Source organism: Pieris brassicae, chromosome 8 (genome assembly GCF_905147105.1).
Source record: "Pieris brassicae chromosome 8, ilPieBrab1.1, whole genome shotgun sequence".
NCBI lineage: Eukaryota > Metazoa > Arthropoda > Insecta > Lepidoptera > Pieridae > Pieris > Pieris brassicae.
The window spans coordinates 14,334,370-14,354,890 of NC_059672.1; the positions used below are offsets into that span (position 1 = coordinate 14,334,370).

The 20,521-nt window shown below is 31.4% G+C and overlaps 1 protein-coding gene across 1 annotated transcript in view; it reads left to right on the top strand.

Moving 5' to 3' along the window:
* Positions 1 to 20,521, top strand: part of LOC123713067 (TWiK family of potassium channels protein 9-like) — a 140,132-nt gene that overhangs the window by 56,693 nt on the left and 62,918 nt on the right. The window contains exon 2 of the mRNA XM_045666556.1: positions 12,595 to 12,669. The gene's annotated coding sequence lies outside the window, so the exon portion shown is untranslated. The remainder of the gene's footprint in view (positions 1 to 12,594; positions 12,670 to 20,521) is intronic.

A 20,521-nucleotide genomic window follows, 5' to 3' on the forward strand; every position in this document is an offset into this window, starting at 1 on the left:
TTTAATTTCGTAATTAAAATAGCGGTAGAACTTGTTTACAACGTCAGCTTAAAACATGTAAATAGAATACTGAAAGTTATTTAATTTCTCTATGACGTACGCTCTTTTCATTAAAGGCCTACGGACTTTTATATTATCTAATTTCTAATTGAAATGCTTCAAGATGCTTTTCATCAACGTCTTATTACGCCCACATTTAATTAATTCATGAAGAATAGATTTAAACTAATATTAGAATACAATTTTGAATCTCGGACTCAGATTTTTGGCGATCAAGTGATTGGCGTTCCTGACATGCGCTCCGATTTTGGACTGAGATCCAAGGTTGGACTTTTTTACGATGTATTTGATCTAATAATAAATAATTATATCGGGGCTTATATATAAATTAACACTAATGAAGCATGCAAAAGAATACCAAAATTGAATAGAAAGTAATAAAAGGTTGTAACACTGCACGTATTACCGCTTTTATTGTTTAGTGGTCAAGCGCTTGAGGAGCTTATGTTTAGATCAATGATAAGGTATATATACTCCATGTCTCATATCTGTAAACTAGGATACATACAATATAACCAAGTTATATCTCAAATATTATGTGCCGGAGCAATGGCGCTGGTGACAGCTTCCATTATCATTTCATGTCACAGAGCTCATAACTTAACAATGTCAAAGGCTTATCAGCTTAAAACTTGTTATTTTAATTTTCCCATATTACTAATGTATATCTAATATGTGTCCATAGTAATGGTATTTTCAGAGTCAAGTGATTTATTATATAGAAGCTGTGGCGTCACTGTCAGTTAAGTTCTATACCTGTGGTAGTTCGATTTGCCAATATTAATAGATCTACAAATTAACAACTATTTGGTAGCCTATAGTAATTCATTATGTCAAAACAATTGCGTTGTTGCGTGTCCGCTGTCATTGTCATTATCATTTAATAACATCAAAGTCAAATTAATTTAAAACTGTTAATACAGTTGTTTATTTGAAAGTCATTGTTGCTAGATCTATAAATTAACGACTATTCGATAATATCCGATAGTAATAATGACTTCTTGTCATTATTACTTATACTTATATATGCTATATTATTAAGAGTAATTTATCATAACTTTAAACATTTTAAAATTAAAGGCAAAATAAATATAAAAAGTTGGCCTAGTGGCTTCAGCATGCGACTCTCATCCCTGAGGTCGTAGGTTTGATCACTGGCTGTGCACCAACGTACTACTTTTCTAAGTGCGCATTTAACATTTGCTCGAACGGTGAAGGAAAACAACGTGAGGATACCTTAGAGCCAAAAAGTCAACGACGTGTGTCAGGCACAGGAGACTGGTCATCTACTTGCCTATTAGATTGAAATATTATCATGAAACATTCAGAAATCTGAGGCCCAGACCTAAAGAGTTTGTAGCGCCACTGTTTTTTTTAAATTAAATATTAAAGTAATCATTTGACACTCTTTCCCACGACTGCTTTTTGACTCTGTAGATTTGCGATTTGTCCTGCTGAGACTGAGATTTTATTTTAAGTAACGGTAGCGGTCAGGTACCCGCCAAATTGGTAAAATCAGACTTATCAGATTAAATATTTTTATTTTATAATGCACAAAAAATATAATTTGAGTTGTAGCAAACTAGCTTGGACGATAGTAAATTTTTTTTATAGAACTGGGGTCTCAACTGGTAGGAGGCTCACTTGATGTAAAGTAATACCGCCGCCCATGGACGCTCTCAATGCTTTTAGGGCTCACAAGTGCGTTGCCAGCCTTTTAGGGATTGGTAAGCATTTTTCTTGAAGGACCCTAAGTTGGATTGGTTTTGAAGCTGGTTCCATATAGTAGAACAGTAATTAATTAGCTCAACTTTAATATATTGGAAACAATTATTAATTTCGATTTTTAATAAAGCTAGTAACATTGTTCCCTCCTAGTCCCACTTCATGTTTAGTAAATGAGTTAGTTCTATCTCTAATACGTTAAATATTCAATCTCTATATGTGAACATTAATAAAGAATTAGACCCACTAGAGACGCAACTAATTTTCATTAGGAACTTTTGGTAATCTAGCTTTACTGCGAAACAGAATAGGTGCGTTCCATTCGGGACAATGAATATTTGACGCAAGAACAATTACGTTTTGTACTTATATTATAAAGGTTATAAACATACAATAAGAAATGAATCGTTGAGATACATTCATTTCATTTTGGTTAACCTTATACATAATATAATTATCTATGAGCACTTAAACTAGGCCTAGCCTGTATCTTAAACGCTAGTTATATAAGTAAATCAGGCAGAATTCAATACATTCTATTCCCATAAGATTTACATCTTTTATTTTATGTAAGGCTATTATTTATGTATGTATTTTTACTATTATCGTATCAGGAATTTACACGTCCAATTAATACCCTCTGTATATAAAAATCGGCTACTATCTATCTTTCAAACCCCTAAGTGATAAGGGGTGTCCACCCCGAAAACTTTATTTTTTAGATCTTTTTTTTTTTTTTTATGATACAAACGAAAATACATACAACCCTTATTGTAGTAGTAGTAGTGACGTTTGCCAGGACAGCTAGTGGTTTACGTAATTTATCTACGTATAAGTCTAAATTCTTCATTATGTAGTGAAATGATGTGGAACTAAACTGTTATAGTTTGGTATAGACTAAACAAAATCCGTTATTATAAAATTTAACAACAATCCACATAGTAGACACTTGAAGTGTCGGCCACAAAGTTTATTAATTAACGGCTGGCTGAACTCTGAAAGGCGATATAATTTATCAAGTCTCTCCTTACGCTGTATAGTGTTCATTTCATCAATAAAAAGATATTTAAAAATGTTACGTACATACTTAAAGTAGCAAAATATAAACACGTGTATTATATAACTTTCGCATGACAAGCAGCAAGCGATTATAGATTATTCAATTATGAGAGAGATAAAAGTATACCATTCAAAGGTAAAGGTTTGCCCTACAGTATAAAAATAATTTAAATAAATGGATTTTCTCAAGAGCTTTAGGTTTTGAGAGGGCTGAAGATTTTTGCAATATTGGATTTATGGAAAACGGGGGTAAAACGTTGCGCAAGATAGCGTCAACTTGATGTCGGCGGCAGAAATTTAATCCTTCAGCCTATTTCTACATATGTTTGTATACAATGCCGTGAAAAACGTCAAGAGTTAGTCGTTAAATGTATGTTTAGAAAGTTTATAAAGGAAATCGGTTAAGAGGTTTAGGTCGTAAATGATGAGCCGACTTGTTTAATTACAAGCAGTAGCAAATTAACTTTTCCTGAAATAAAATGCGTAGATATTTATCACAATTTCATAATTATTGATTTAAATGAAATATAACTAAATTGTCCAGATATTTTATATTACGTATAGTATTAAAAGATTACATTTAACAAAATATAAAACCGTTAATCAATGTGAGTTTTGTAACACAACTTTACGTAAGTACCTGTATATATATTTTAGTTACTTAGCACACTTTAAGCCAAAATGAGCCCTATAGTTTTCCCCACAGATAAATTGTAATTAAATATTCTCGTTGTCCAATAGGTCGACTACACTTATATTCTTTATAGATAACATAAGAGTCACTTAGGTTTAAGAACACTTCAATAATTCAAGGTAGTTTTCCGTTAGTCTAGCGTCCCTAACCCTAATTTTATGTTAGTTATAAGCTCATGTTTTAAACGATTAAAGCCAGTTCACACCCAAGCTGGGTTCAAACAAAGAGTTAAATTTATTTGAACATCTCTCCAACAACCGCCACGGAACTTAACTGGCGTATGTAGTAAAAACTTATTTTTGAAACATAAAAGGAAAGAAAATGAGCCTGTGACATAATTCAGAAATGTGTTTCGACATTTTCTCGTAAAACAAAGAAAAATTTAATGTTTTTTTTATATTTTTGGAACATTAATTAATGCTTGTTAACAAAATTTTGTCATAATTTACGCGACCACAAATCCTGCTACGAAAACTTTGTTAATTTCAACAAGTTTAGCTCTTGGGGGTTATTAGGAGGGCGTGAGCACTCAACACAGGAATTACACTAGATTTTAATCAATCGTGAATAACAAGAATAGTTATGAAGTTTGTCATCAAATATTCTGTAATATATTAACTGCATAGTTTTGGTAATCTTAATGACAATAATATAATTAGGTTGCATTAAAATAATAACGGGTGTGTACTTATGTACACGAGTTAGAAGTTGTACTTCTTTGGCGTAACAGGATAAAAATCTTTTTAGAAATATTATCTTTCGCCTTATTCTACGTTTGTAGAAAAAACGACACTAACAATAGAAAATAGGTATTTAATACATTGAAGGTTTTATTATAACGCATTATCTAGTTAAATAAAAAATATTTCTACCTAATAAAAGAAATTGACATTTATTATTTTTAAATGTTGACTATCCTAATTTCAAGGTGACGGTTTTTTGTGACGGTGCGCGGTGTCGGTTTTTTGTGACGATGTGTGCGCGCATCGTAACATTTACCAACATATATAACATAAAATTTACCCTCATGATTTTTCCCTAACGCGCCAAAAGAAGTATAACTTCAAAATAATACATTGGACGAAATTTTATACAAATTTAAAAGCAATAGTTTTTATATAATAGTCGATATTATCGTTATATATATATATATATATATATATATATATATATATATGTATATATACCTTTAGAGATATGTCAGTGAAAAAAATATCATAATAATATCTTCTATTGATTATTTTTAATTATTGCCTTCATTATTTTAGAGTTGGGTTGTTTCATTGAAGAGGATTGGGGGATCGTGTCGTGTCTGTAATTGGACTGTCGCTGTTGACCAATCACAATCAACACAAAGTTTTTACTTTGTACAACGATAATTTAGCACATTTTATTTTCCATTACTATACGTGGTTATTACATTACATTTCTCTTTTTGCCTCTGATGATGTCACACATTCTTTTGGTTTAGGTGATATAATAATAAAAACATACATACATATCCTGAATATCAGGTTACATTTGGTCTGTAATTTTCATTCCTCGACAAATTTTAAAATCGTTTAAAGAATATTGGCTTAGGTTTTAAAGTTCTGATCTGGAATGATGCCAACTTTCTAAGTTAAGAAAGAGTCCTGAAACAGTACTAAGCCCTTTTGATAGTATGCCGTTCTTATATTATTGAACCGATTTTTATTTAATTTGTCAATCTGTTACTAAGCTTGTTCATGATTAAATTGCCGGTTAAAATATAATTTGGTGAGTGGTGGTGGTGGCGAATCGCTGAAAGAAATAATGAATTAATACTAGTTTAGTATTGCTATGCGTCTTACCTATGTAGACTTCGTCTCAATTTATTTAATAAACAAGGGTCAAATAGTCAGGATGCTCTCCTGATTAGTTATACCGCCCATGAATACTCTCAATACCAGAGGCCTGCGAGTGCGTTGCCCTTTCGATAGTTTAAGTCAACACAGAGCAGTCAGTGTTTAAATCAATATATTCTTTGATTAGCAAATATACTAAAACAAACATATGGTAACATGTGAGTACAAATAGTAAATATTTGTATCAATTACCAGGAGCGGGCGAGTCTTGGTCGGCACGTATAAAACTCATTTGTGATCGAGCCACGTGAGCATTGTGTCTAAGATTGTTTCCCTAATGATTTTCTTCTATATAGGCTACGACAGTGCTTTTCATATGAACTTGATAACAGATTATATTGTCTTTTGTTTACGCAAGTACACATTTTAATACACTTCTTTACGAGATATGAAAGAGAATTTATTCCACAATTTAAATAACTCTACGCTTCAAATGATATATATGAGATAGAAATATGTTTCTTTACTAGAATTTAAGCGAGGAAAGATTTTAAAACATGCTGAATTATTAATCCACAAGAAGCCTTTGAAATTAAAAATTTCCACTACAGTGAAAGACCGTGTTAAATGCCGACTGTAACTATGGTTGATTTATATATTTATTAAATGGTATTAACTAAACGTTAACTTTTAGTAAGCGGTTATAAGTATAACTGCAAAAGTGTATAAAAAAACTTAACAAGGGCACAGAGGCCAAAAATAATTTGTTGAAATCAAATTCCGTTTTACTCTGAAGTGACACGCAATGGATTTTATTATAAGCTGACCCACGTCCCAGTGTCACTTTGTTCTTGAAATAAAATTAAATAATAAAATGGTAAACGATTTTCCACCTTGATTTAAGTACTGAGTTTTAGTATTTGAATTTCTGCAGATTGTTTTAGGGTTTTATTATCTATACATTTTATTAGGTACAGTTAATTCTAGAATCTTTATGAGAAGAACCAAATATATTTAACATTTATACTTTTCTCTGATAACTTAACACTGCATCATAAAACATTCATCTAAAATTAGTTAAATGTATAGAGAGCAGTTAAACAGCTGACAAGTTTTCAAAAGAAAAGTTGTGGTAAAAATATGAAAACGTGTCTTTTCTCTTTGTTTTGTTTGATATATTCTTTTTATATTTTAATTAATTTTTTATATTTTTCTCCCTTTTCATAAAATGAGATCATCTGAAAATTATTATTAGAATCAAACCCGCGTACACACCATGTATGATAACTCCACGCCGCGAACCACGCTCGCTTAGAACATAAAATACCAACATAATGCTAGTTCAATATACACAAAACATTCTTCATTAGAAAAACGTTATGAAATATACAAAATATTGATTTTAGTCATAGAGGGTTATTTATTCAATGTCACTAAAACACTCCAAGGAAAATATCCTATTTCCTCCCTCTTATGACTATCTAAGAAAACAATATTGCTTCTTTCATAAAGCCATTCTCATGATGTATATTATAAATGTATTATTGTAACCTATTTTTATCAGCGGAGCTGCAATCTCTTTAGGTCTGGGCCTCAGTTTTCTGAATCTGTTTCATGTTCATCTTAAAATCTAATAAGTGATCAGCCTTCAGTGCCTGACACACCCCGGCGACATTTTGGGTCTAAGACATGTCGGTTTCCTCACGATGTTTTCCTTCACCGTTCGAGCGAATGTTAAATGCGCATATAGTAAGAAAGTCCATTAGTGCACAGCCGTGGATCGAAACTTCGACTTCAGGGATGAGAGTCACGCGCTGAAGCCACTAGGCCAACACTGCTCATTATTGTAATCTGTTAACGTTAAATTCAAATAAACTTTTATATTATTTAAATGCCACTATTTCATTATTATTTTAAAACGACAATTCTATTGTAAACCAAGAATCATACACAAATTATTTGAAGTTAGTATTGTCTTTTGTTAACATAGCTTTTACACATTACGAAAACACTTTTCAAACGGATTGAAGCTATGTATAATTATTATAAACTTATAATTATTGAAATAATTTTAAATTTAATTTTTTGGGACGTTTCGCGGGCTTTACAGCGTGCGTGGTTACGGTGACTGTAAAGCACAGTACATATTTTTTGTTAAAATTTGGCTTTGAATGATGTAAATAAATGTGTATTGAAGTGACAAATGACGTTAGTGTTACTAGCCACCCGTTTCCTCTAGATTTAATTTTATTTTAGGCAAAATAATATTGTTGATTACTTTCCCATTGTCTTCTTATTGATATTAAGTTTCGTGTAATATTTAACTATACGTTAGTAAAAATATTTTCTCTCAACGACTATTAATAACCATAGTAAGTTGCAGGTATATTGAAAATTTAATTTAAGGTGCTGGAAATTAGTTCTTCGAGAAGTTTCTGTACGTGACAAGTATTATAATGGAATGAGATATTTTGAAGGTGTTCGATATGTTTATGTCGATATTTGGCCAACTAGAGGAAACCAACGGAAAAAGAACTCCGAATTCCGTTTTATTTGTGCAGATATGAAAGCCTCCAATAGGGGTCATAAGAAGTTATTTTCTACGCATACTTCATTGGGCGTTTTCGTTATAGATGAGTTAGTTGTCAGAGAGGTCTCTTTTTTTCGTCTGTTTTTCGTCAGACGTTTCTTTCACTATATGAGTGGTAATTGAAACAATATAAAAGTATGGGCCTTGCTTACTGTAACTTCCAATAGTAGTACATCTCTCAATATCCGTAGCGCTGAATCATAATCTTGGACAAAACGTCATTATTTGCTTCGGAATCGCTGTCTGTATTGAAAGTTAGAGTAAGCTCAGGTACTGACACTGGTTAAATAAAATTACTTGCCTTTTTCTTTTCATTTAGTTGGTGCTTACGTGGTTATTAATAATATATAAACTATTAGTTGCAACGTGAACCCTATGGCATATATTATAAAGTGTGTGCACTTATGACATAGTTAACGTCACTGCTAATAAATTATATCTTCCTAGGGTTATCAAATTACTAAAAATCTTCCTAATATTACTTTATTATCTAAATTACTACAGTGTTTTCATAAATTTAACTCAATATAATCTCTTTGATTAATTGGTTGAAATCGACAGTATAGCCCAGATTTTATTTAAAAGCTCTATCAATTGTCAGTTCGGTTAAACTAAGATTACCATAATGGTGTAATGTTTAATTTAATTTTACTTAAAACTTTAATATTACAACGGCCGTAGGATATATAATGAGTAAGTTGTTTTGTTATTTTGATTTATATCAATTGTAAAGCAGTAAATAATATAATATATTTTTTATAGTAAAGTTTCCTAGGGACATTTCACCACTGCTAGCTTCAAAGGTTTATAAAAGGCTCAATATAGCCGTGTCGTTTAGAACAGGCCATTTTCTCTAAAACTGACCATAATTTTAAGTCTAAAGGGTTGAGTTCTAAGCTAGATGAGTGCCAGTCTTCAGCTCTTATAAAGTCCGGAACGTTGGTTTCAAGCCAGGCTTGGATAGATCGTGCCAGGTGATCGACCAGGTGCAAGCTGTATTCTGCAAATAAAGTCTATTTTTAAGTATATTTTTAAGAAGTGTATTGCTGAGTGGTTTCACGACATGATCCAAAACTGTATCTTGATACACTTTGGCTGACTTTTCACTCCTATTTCACAAAAATGTAGTTTTGTGGCACGACCAAACCATGACTGACGCAGGATGATCAGCTTCCTCAGAACTGTAAGCATACATTTTATTATTTTGATTATAGTAGTATACTTCAATGCTGATAATTTTTTCATCAGTGAGGAGGATATTTCTATGCTTTTCACCTGCGTACTGCGACAGGAGGCGTTTTCATCGATCCACTCTCTTTAATTGTAAAGACTGATTTGGGCCATGTCCAGTATATCGACGATAAGCACCGAGCTTCAGGACTTGTTTTATTATACGCGACAGAGTCCTAGCGGTAAGCATCATTTCTCGCGAAATGATTTTTGCTTTCTAATGGGGTTTAGACGCATTTTAGCTTTAACAGCATTAACAGCCTCTGTAGTTCTAACAGCACGCGGCCTCCTCGATTAACTGATCTTCGATAGACGAAGTGTTGTTGTTTTTTTATTTATTTAATAGGAGGCAAACGGGTAGCAGGCTCACCTGAAGTTAAGTGATACCGACGCCCATGGACACTGACATTGCCAGAAGGCTCGCAAGTGCGTTGCCGGCCTTTCAAGTTGTATATCATGATATTACGATATACGAGCATACCGACCAAGGTTTTGAAGAGTGGAATATGACCGACCCACTTTGTGTGAGGTGATCACTGATAATGATTACGAAAAACTATGTGAAATCGCAAAAGCGAAAGAATTTTTTAAAAATAATATACGTGTTACAAAGTTTTGTGTAACAGTATTTATGGCCAGACTAGTCATATATGACATTAAAAAACTATAGGTTGAAAGTTTATCGCGCACTGACGAGGGTTCCATAATAAAAATAATATGGCACATTGGCTGTCGTTTGTATATTATTTTTATTGAAAAGACGGTGACTTACTTTCGCATGAATAGTTCAAGGTTTTTAGCTTTACAAATGTCGTTCACAAACATTCACGTTGTACGAGTCAACCCTATTTACAAGATCTTCCAGAATTCTCGATGCATTAATTAATGAACTTCATTTATCAACTACTTTGGCTGCTGTCAAACTTGTTTGTGGTCTAACGAACTGGTTAAAATTTCCTTGCATAATTTTTATTCGGAAGTTTTTCGCGCAATAAATTTTTATGGAGGTTTAATTTGTTATACTTACGCTGTTAGAATTGCCGTGGTGTTTGAAATATTTTTACGTTTCAATTTATCTTTGCAGAGAAAAAAATATGAAATTATATTTATTTCCTTTGAGTACTTAGACGCTTTCATTTGGAAACTGTGTTTTTAATATCAATCGAGTATTTTCTGATAAGGAATTCGGTTTTTAATTGACATGACTTCGTCTGTGTCTATTGCGGAGAATTCTAGAAAATACAATATAACGGGCGGCTTTATCGCTATTAAACGATACTTTATAGGCATTTCTAGAACGGAAAAATACGGAAGTGTAAATATTGGGAAAAATGAAAATGAATATATAGGTTCATAAATCCGGTAAATTGTTTATTGGACACGTGAATCGTTTAAAACGAAAATGATATGAAATATATATTGCAAAAAGGTATTATAAAACAAATAGTAAAAAACTATATATTGATCCTAATCCTGATATTAACAAAAATATATTTTTGGTTTTGTATGAACAAGGAAATAAAGATGCTAATATTGCATTCGTTAATTAGTATATTTTGGGGCTTATATTATAATAGTATAACTATAAGACTGTACAGATTTACAATTAATTAGTAGTAATTGTAATGATGACTTAGAAAGCCATAGCTAATGCCATTGTGGTTGCTTGTCCAAAACTTGGCGACCTACTAACCATTAAATTGATTAAGCGGGCAATAATGGTATTTGATACATATTGTATTAAATGCCAGATATATGGATCCTATACTCTTATCCCAGAAGTCATACGTTCAAGCCTGTGGACCTAGTGGACTTTTAACACATTGTATGGTGAAGAAACCGCTTCGAAAAAAAGTCGACGGCGTATGTCAGGTACAGAAGGCTGACTAACCAACATGACGATTAAAAAAACTTGAACGAAATAGATCTGAGGCCCAAATCTGAAAAGATTGTAGCGTCACTGTTTTTATATTGTCCTATACGAAGTATCTACAAATTTTGATTATTGTAAGCATTCACTAGAATAAATATTTCCTCGCTGGGTCGCGTACGTGTGGAATTTAAAACAAAAGATGAGACTGTTGCGTTTCGCTTTATTGAGACAAATGGAAAACGCATGTCTATCACAGACATGGTCTGCTGTTAATTAATCACAATTAAACGAAACATGCACGATACATCTTCCGTTTTACATTATCTGTTTCCATCACAAACAGAGGTTTAGGTTATGAGAGGTACGTTAAAAATTCATAACCCAAACTCCGATCTTTAAATTTCGCCTTTTAGCTTTGGAAAAAAATAATCCTATTAAAGAACTGAGTTTTAATTCTAAATTTAAAAAGTTTTCAACCAAAGTTTCTAAAGTTTATACGTAAGATAGCCAATGAATAGCGTAGTTCGAATTTAAGATGCAGTAAATACTGAATCAATGTGTGTGTTAAGATTTGAAGATTTGATAGCAATTGACACGTACAGACTTTCCTTTAAACGCTTTTGGAATAAGGTAATTTTGGATTGCTAGTAGTAAAATAGGTTATTTAACAGAAACTAGTGGATTTCCTATTCGTAGGACCGACATTTCGTATGTTTATGTCACAGTAATGGCGCTTTTGTTAACTGCCATTGTCAATATGTCACAGAGCTCATAAATAAACAAAGTCAAAGTCAAATCAGTTTAAACCCGTTAATATTTATAGTTTATTGCTAATATAACTAGATTAACAATTTATATATTTTCAAAATGTAATGTAATTTTTTTTTCTTTAAAACAAAAATTGTCTGCGTCTCAAAAAGTCTCAAAATTTCATTAAATTGCTCCATTTACTTTCTTTAGCGTCAGAACTATTTAGTTTTGTTAGACGATTCCAATGTTTAATATTTATTTTCCAAGCTCTATACTATTACAGATTTATTACAATAATTTATGTTTAAATTTCACTTGGTTGTTTCATTGTCCGCGTCTTGAAGAGAAGATTTTCCGTAACAGAAAACAATAATATTATATAAAATTTAAATAGGCATTCCAATATTCGAAACTAAAATTTTCTTCACATATTACAAGTGTTGCCCGCAATTATTTACATATATAACTCCAACAAGTTTTTATACATAATAGCTTCTTTATTGAAAGTTCATATATTATCTGAATATGAATATATATATGAACGTAATAGAAATCGGTTGAAAATGCTCTATATAGTCTGTGTCTATGGTCAAAACGGAAATTAATCACTCATCAGTAGGTGACATTAACATGTCCTGTGAAATGTATTTCAGAGTTGTTAAACTTAGTCGTAGAGTAGACTTGCTACTATTTAACCCTTGTGTTGTACAAATTTTGCCTACACCAACTGATTGATTGATGAGGTTTGTTTGAGGCTCCTTTGTGACCCAAAACTTTTTGTTGACAGGACACTGCGGGTTCGAAAGGGTACAAACGAAACTTGAGAATTCCAGAATCGCTCTAGGTCTAGACTCGAAGTTTGGTAAGTAAAAGGTATCAACTAGTTTAAACGTTTATTTTTATGGGTATTCTCTGTTGAGAATATAATTAGGTAATAATAATTTATAGGTAAATAAACTTATAAGTAAATTTAGATTTTCTAAATTCTATATGACATGTTGAATGAAAGTGCCGATCAGTCACGATTAAAAAAATAATAAAACATACATCTTATGTAACTCTTATTTATATATTTGACAGTTTTACATAGGTTTAATAATGTGACGTAGTTGTTACTAAAACTTTTGCATTTTATTTTTCAATTTGGAAAAAGTGTTTTTCCTTAAGAATATATTATATAGTATAAATACAACTTTTATTCGATTCAAAGTGCTTATAGTATGAACTTGAATAATCAGCATTATTAAGTTTAATCAGTATTGTTCGATAGATATGAAAAGGCTTTAATTGGAAACATAATACAATTGGGATTAGCCCAAATCAAATAATTATTTGTACTTTAGCACAGTAAATACGTAACTTGGAACTTAGTATATTTAAGTAATATCAATCTTATAAAGCGTATAATACAAATTAATCTATATTTAAGTTAATAAAAAACCCACAACCGTTTTAAAACTTTATTGAATGAATATGTATAAATAATTTCAAACTTTATTTTTTTCAAGTTGGTTGTCATACAAAAAAAATTGGTTATTAATGTTACAAATGAAACAATTTTGAAAATGAGATTTAAAAAATATCTTAACTTTCTTTTTGTAAATCTATTGAGGGGATGTGAATTTCAATTTTAAATTATCTTTTATCGACTGACACTGTCAAATTGTAGGTCTGAAACGGTTGCGCAGTTGCATGGAACAATTCGTCATCATGTGTACAATGATTGTAATAGATCTTTCCAGAAAAGTTTAAATTAACATTTGTTATGCTAGTTATACATTTTTTAAAACGTTATGTTCATATTAAAATATAATATTTTTACAATTCGACTACTACGGGACCACCATTTACGAAAAGAAGAACATTTTGTAGTAATAATTAAGATTAATAACAGACAAACAATTTTGTTTAGTCTCAATCAGATTAAGTAAGTTAAAAAAAAACTAGAGGCGCTACGACCTGGTCATTTGTCATATACCTTCGATTTCTTTATCTTTTTTGTTAATGATAATCTTTTTTGACAAGTTTTTAAGTGTACGTTATGTTTTTTTTAATGTAACAATCTTAATTGATTATAACGACAATAATATTAAGAAACTAAAAATTTTTCGATTTATCTTCCTTTGCGACGCTTTGTATTTGTCTGCCGCTGCAAACACTTCTTTAAAGTAGCGCTCTCATCCAAAAATCAAGATTTCTGGTACAGTCGGTGCTCGCCAAAAACTCCTTTATTACATAATTCATGAACATTAGTCCTCATGGAGGTAACATAAGACGCTCAAATAAATAACCCCTACGTCCCAAGAGGCAACATGGCCGCCGCCGTAGCACTAATAAAATTATAAGACGTATCTGATATCAAATTATTGAGATTGCCAGTTATACACGAAATTATATTACGCGATACTACAAGTAATTGATTTTTGTTCTCATTGCGTAATTATTTTGAAAGCAAATATAAATGTATTAATCATTAAATAACCTTACATATACTCTTACTAACATAGGGTTAATATATTATATGACAAATTCAAAATCATTTATTCATCAACGTAATTACGTAACACAATGTAGACTTATGAACATCAAAAAAATAAATGGTTAAAAAATGCTTCTAATTTTACATTTACTACCAGTTCTCAAACCAAAGGCGTAGAACGGAAGAGAAGATCTGGTAATAAAGTATAAATTGTAATTTACGATAGACTATAAAATTCTTCTAATAAATGAGAATGGAAACTCCTTGGTGACACAAACTTCCTGTAATTGACTTGCATAGTGTAATAAATATTATAACACGCATGAGCAACTACTCAGACTAAAAGCTTCGAGAATTTTTTTGTAATATTTTCTTATTTAATTTAATGTTTTGTATATTTTGCAGGATTGAAAACGCAAACGATCTATTTTATATTATGTATGACTGTATAATAATATATTGAAATAATGAATTAAAGAATATAAAGTAAAATGCGAACAATTTGCAATCACAGCTTTTTATGCATACTCCATACGCTTCATGAAGATTTAAACAAATACTTTTGTAAGAAGATATCAAAGTTATACAATTTTTTGTAGGCGATGTACATAGGTACGTCGGACGTACGATATGATTATATGCTTAATTTAGAAGCTAACTAGAGGTGCTAACATTGTGTCAAACATTGCAAAAATTAAAATATTTTTTATTCAGTATAAAAACATATTATTAAAACTAGTGAATTTTCACGTTGCACACGTACGTAGCATCGCATTTACAAATAATATGTGAACAAAGTTTCTGTTGTTTTAACAGCTTCGCCAAAACGACACACCGACGTCACAATTTGGCACCACATATCCTAAATTATAATATAAAATGCAACTTGGTTGTTATGCTTTCAGGTTTTAACAAATTTTGATAAACTGTAATTAAGATGTCTTTTATCAAAAACGATGAATAAGCCAGTAGAGGTGACAGTAGTCCTCTAACATTAACTATATTCTGGTTATTATTATGCATTTCTTAAAAGTAGATAAATCTATTGTACTATTACTACTACTAATTCTTAATTAATAATGTTCAACTGATTTAAACTAAGAAATGGACCCTAGCTATTATGAAATATGTTGTGTTTTGACGTTGAAATGCTAGGCGTCACTAACAGCCGATTGTGTTCTTGTACCGTTGTTGTTAAAAAAGACCAACATAAAATAATGTTCACGAAGCCTCAGGTCAACAGTGAAAAGACAATATACTATTATTCGGTCTACCATGAGCTTAGCTACCTCGCTATACTCGTACTTTCGAAAACGAAAATCCTTAACATAACGACGGAAATCCGATGTCTTTTATTTCACTGTGTCAAGGAATCCTTCAAAGCCTTATTATAATTTTACGGTGTTTTATTTCTCTTTGAGATGTGGCCATATAAATTTTGTATTGCTGCGACAACTAGCCTAATTTAGTTTGAAAATTAGTTGCCAGTTTCCGTGTAACTTTGTATATTACCTTTCATGGCCTCAGCCCATTAATAGTAAGTATTATCAGGAAATATAGACCATACGAGTGATACAGGGAACATTTATATGAACTTAAGTATTTATAGACTAAAGCTCACTAGAGCCCCGATGCTACAGTAGCTCATTACTACTGAGAAGATATAACAAACCATTTATTAAATTGATCTTTATAGTAACTAATTTCAAAAATATATTTAGTTTTTATTGGTCAAAAATAATTGTTAGGTTACTATTTCCAACCAGATTAGTGAAGAATACATTTAATGACGACTGCAAAAACGTTCTTTGTTTGCATTATCACTTGCAAAGCATATAGGTATTGGTAATAGATTGTAAGGTAATCGAATATCGAATAATCGAAGCAATTCGTGATATTCGTTATCAAGGTCACTACAACATATTTGAACTTTCCCATCTATCTAGAAAGTGAATATTGTTTTTAGAACGTGACATATAATTGAATTGGAATTTCGCACGTTTTCGTTTTCCAATTAACCGGAAATCCAATTATGGGTATAACATCCGATAAAAGTTTATCGGCTCTCACCTCCGAACTGTCAAATACTTCGCGCCTGAGTTTTTAATGAATTTATGTGTCGTGTAATGTTGTTATTAATTTCAAAATATTTTTGTGTAAGTTAAGCTGATGACATATAGTAAAATTTATGGAAAATTGACAAAACTAATTAATAGGCATCGATACAGCGAAGGTTTATAGTTTATAGTCACTGAATTTAAGACGCACCAATTTAGTTGGCATAATACTGCAATGTCGCTTACATTTACGCGATATTTGAGACAACTGCAATGCTATTAAAAGTATTATATATGTTGATCTGGATGTTTAGTATAATACTCCATTTGAATATATTTAAAAGTTCTACGTAGATACGTTAGTCAGCTTAAAGGGTGTTAGTTAGTTAGTACAGTAATTATTTTGAGCCTGTGCATATATATATATATATATGCAACTGACCCATGTGTTCAGTTTAGACCCATAAAATCGTTAAATATATAAAAAAATATCAATGAATAATTTATGTCCGTGTCCAAGGCTCAAACATGTCCAGGAACTAAATATGTATATGTGTGTAGGTACCTGCACTTAATATGTTTAGTAAAGATTGTATAATTCAATTGCTCGTATGGTATAAGCACTCATTAGTAAGTTATTTGGCTATGGCCTTCAGTATAATTCCTTACAACAGTCAAATTTCTCAACTGGTTCAAAGCGCTGCATAACGAATATCTTACATTGTAATACCCTCGGTTAAATACTCTAACTTTGCAGTTAACATTTAACTAGTTGCCGCTACTTATTATAACTTGTAGGTGCAATTTCGACGTCTTAACTGGATAAATATGGGCTAAACTGGAACAGTAACTTAACCTTTTTACGCCAAGTTTCAGTATTGCCAAATACAAAAACAATTTGATACTTTTATTTAATTATTAAAAAAACGCGATATTGTGTTTATAGCTGTTTGTGTTTACTCTATGGCTCGGTAATTAATGTACCGTTAAGATGCAGCGGCCTGATAATCCCGGGAGATACCAAGGTTCCGTCTGAGGAGGTTTAAATGAGTAGTTGTCACCATAGTATTAAATATTTATTTTGTATATACTTCCTTAAACTACGACAGATGTAGTTTAAGTATTCGTTACATTTATTAACATAATAATTACTCAAAAAAATTTGGATAATGCAAACTCCCGCAGAATTAATCCGTTAAAATTTTAGTTCCATTCCAATTGTAGGATTTTTATACGTGCCGAAACTAGGTTAGGGCGTATGAAAGAGGCTGTATATTAATGACTTTGGAGGCCTGCTATGAAAGCGTGGGTTTATATATTTTTTGTTAGTTTACTTTGAACTGAATATTAGCTGCTGTTATGTATTATAAAACCGTTACCAGTGTTAAGGTCAATTACCATACTAGACTAGATTAATTTTCAATAGTCGATGGTTTAACCGACACAGTTTTTGACTTTTATAAGAGATATCTTAAGTTTTAAGGTCATTATTATTTACTGAATTATTTTTTTAATTGTTTTCCAAATTTATTCGTAAAATCATTTTGTAAATAATACATTCCCATACGTCGAAGATAAATCAAAAATAACATTGATCGATCAAATATAACATTGGTATATTTTAAATTAATCGATATAATTGAACAACTTAATATGTATGGGATTTATAAGTAGTGTAAGTATATAATTGTCAACAATATATAAATACCATGTTGATTTTTATATAGATACTGACATATCAAGCCAAAGCCACAGTTTTTTTTTAATTTTAATCATCTGAAAGAGGCTGTCTTAGCTTTTATTATAATTTTAAGGCAATTAGGGAATGCAAATCCAATAATTTGTTTTCCCTCCGTAACTCGCAAACTATCAATCTGCGGCAAGTTTCGCCCTTCTCAGCCGAAACACGCAGTCGAGGGCTTTTATATGGTTTTGCCATGTTAAGCGTTTGTTGAGGTGCATTACCTTCCAGAGTCACTGGTGAGCACTCTCTCTCAGCCACAGTATTTTGAAAATTCATTAACATAGTTTCCAGTGCACTTTATGGTACATGCCCTAAGGAAATAACAAATTACAGACCTAAAAGGATAAAATAACAGATAATTGTTTGCAGCAAAACCATATTTTCTAGCATTATACGAAGCGCTAGCGAAGCCACAATCTTCATATTCTTTAAACGATTCTGGATGAATCGCGCTTAAAAAATAATTGTAATTATAATGATCTAACATTATTATCTAATGTGCGCGCTTTTCTTCTTACAAATCAAATCAAAACACGTTTATTCAGCTTAGATGCGTTTTAGCTCACGCTTATGAATGTCAAAAACGTTTACAAAATTCGTGCAAGAGCAAGATGGATAGTCAAATAGATGTCCTACCTAGTCATCTATATTTATTTTTCCTACTTTAGATTCTCTATAACATATGTACAAATCTTAATGGCTATAAATCGAAGTCCATTAAATTATTTTATTACCTAGACCAAAAAATCTAGACTTTTGAGAGTCGTATCCCTTGGTATAAAAAAATCTCCAACGGTAGTTTTTTAAAGCATGCACCAACATAAACACCTTATAGTTGTGCAAAGACAGAAATGCAAACATAGGAAATATTAATAAAAATAAAGGTGACACGGAAGTGATACTTTGTAAACATGAGCTATCGAGCGAATAATGGAATCGGGCTCCCATCAAACTTAGCACCATTCGATATTGAATTCGCAAAGAAAAATCGGCGCCGCTTTATCTTTTGATTCAGCCTGTGTTTCGGAAACAGGAAAACATTTGGCAGCTTTCAGATTTCACAGGCTTATGTTGGAAGACAAATTTTATTTGAGGTCTTTGGAGATTGCAGGTGTCTTTGGTGCAATGAGACAATTTTAGAAAAGGAAATTGTTTTTATATATATCTGTGTATGGTCTTGTATGAATTAACTTTTGAATTTATATCAAAAAAAAACGCAACTAAAGTACCTAATGTTTTTTAAGCAAATTTGAATTTCGAATTTGAATAGCATAAACTGCAAATCAATGTGCAGGTATCTCCTAAATTCTAAGATGTATTTATTTAAAGACAACTACAGAATATGTTATGCACGTTCGTATGGAAATTTTAAATAATAATCATTAAAATTAGGAGCGCTTTAATGTAAGTATTATCTATTATCAGCATTTTAAAACCAACCAAAATTAACAAAAACTAAGCTTTGAACAAAACCTAGCATTCATACAATTTCGGTAAATTGAGGAGCTTATTAATAGCTTGAAACTATTGGGAAAATTCCAGCGCGAGTAATACCTTGAGACTGTTAAATCACCAATGGGGCTACTAATAAATCAGCAAGAAGTCAAGCGGATAATGATTCTACGCCGGTCGGTATAAATCAGAAGAGGCTGCTCCTTGCTAACCTCAGTCGGTCATCGATCATCGATCTAGCACATACTAATAGCTTATTAAAGTTTTTCATTTTGCTGCCATTAATTTGTCGTCCTTAAAAATTTACCCACGTGTTGTACGTTCGTGTATAATTTGTATTTTTCAAAGATAGCTGTATGTGGAATTTGTAGAATAAAAAACATTATTCACGCTTACAAAAGCCGATGAAATGTATATCATATGTCATGTTTTGTAAGAACTAATTAAGTAGTCTTTTAATATAAAATGAAATACTTACCACGCTGAAACATCTTTTGTAGTCACGACTTGGAGTAGCAAGTATTTTGGCTCGTAAAGACAATGGATTTAATGTCAGTAAATAAGGTCATCCTTTGTTGCGGCATATAATATACAGAGTACAGACTACAATCACCAATTCGCATAAGAAACGCTTGCTTAATATCCCAACTGTTTCATTAGGAAAATAGAATTGGAAAAAAAATGAATGGAAGCTGTACGTAACAGCTTCCATTCATTTTTTTTTCTTTCTCGGAATGTAACACAAACTAGTCGATTTCATACATTTGTCTTCACGCAAGATTTACTTAGTCTTATATTTGTGACTGTCAATATTCTGTTATTAACAGGAGTTATACAGACCGCATTATACTCTCTTAGCATTTTAATTAGGCATTAATATTCTATGTTATATCTTGTGTTTCTTAAGATTGTTTTATCTTTGATATATGCGTATTAAAAAGTATCTTTTCTTGGTCGTAAAATATATTTTTAATAATAGTTT